Genomic DNA, 1,028 nt, shown 5'->3' with positions numbered 1-1,028 from the left:
ACCGGAAGACACAATGAAAGAAAAATAGCTTAAAAATGATTCCAGATATGGTCTACTATTAGGGAATGGAATATGAATCACTAAACAAAGCATAAAGAATGAGCATGTGTTGTTCACTTAGAAGTGCACAAGCAAGTTAGGGCCACATGAGATTGTCTCAGGGAACTGAATGTCTCAAGCTCAAAATACCATTGTTCTGGAAGGGAAATAAAGCCCCCCAGCATCCTGTCCCTGCATAGTCCTACTCAGTATAATTTTTAGATCATTGTCTGTTTTCAAGACAATGTAAGGTTTCATCATTGACCCAACCAAATTGCTCCCCACACATCCATACCTTGGACCTGAATATGTTTACCAGAGATGGGTTCTGGATGCTACAGTGCCAGGGTAGACATGAGTTTTCATGTATTCCATGCTAGACACCTGCCTGAATTACATTACATACAGACATTTGGAGGCAGTGAGTGCCTCAAAGTCTCTTATCTCAAATCCTCACGTTATTTACTATTTTGTTAGACCACCCCTAACACATCTTCTGTTAGTTGGTGTCTTCCAGAAAATGTGTACAAAACAGTATTGTTCATGTAAGAAACTTATTGTAAGAAAGAGCAGGAAAGAGTAGGATTGCTTCTCGGACCATATAGCAGGCATGACGCCTATGGAAGTAGAGAGGGAAGAAAGGGGATTAAGTAGGAAACATCTTGGATGGCTGCACAGTTCTCAGAAATTTTCAGTCAGGCTAATAGAAAGCTCTTAAGCCCCCAAATTGCCCATTGGAAAAGATCATACTGAATGAGGGATGGATCTTAGAGGGTTAGCACCAGGGCCGGCAGACAAATATGCAGTTCTCTGCAGATGTGAGTGGCACATTTTCATGGCTGCCATGTCAATCATTAGAATAAAGATTGATGAAAAGCATGATTTTTATAAGGGAACAAAATTTGACTTGAATCCTTGTTCTGTAACCTTGGACAAGATCTTGAACTTTCCTAAGTCTCAATTTTTTTCAGCAATAGAAATGGAAATGA

General features: G+C 39.9%; 1 non-coding gene across 1 annotated transcript; it reads right to left on the bottom strand.

Moving 5' to 3' along the window:
- Nucleotides 1–225: 225 nt before the first annotated feature.
- On the bottom strand, nucleotides 226–306 carry LOC112315805 (small nucleolar RNA SNORD115). The gene has a single exon (XR_002975945.1). It is a non-coding gene; the product is annotated as a small nucleolar RNA SNORD115 (small nucleolar RNA).
- Nucleotides 307–1,028: the final 722 nt, after the last annotated feature.

Source organism: Desmodus rotundus, chromosome 8 (assembly GCF_022682495.2).
Source record: "Desmodus rotundus isolate HL8 chromosome 8, HLdesRot8A.1, whole genome shotgun sequence".
NCBI lineage: Eukaryota > Metazoa > Chordata > Mammalia > Chiroptera > Phyllostomidae > Desmodus > Desmodus rotundus.
This window is presented reverse-complemented; position numbering and strand designations above follow the sequence as displayed.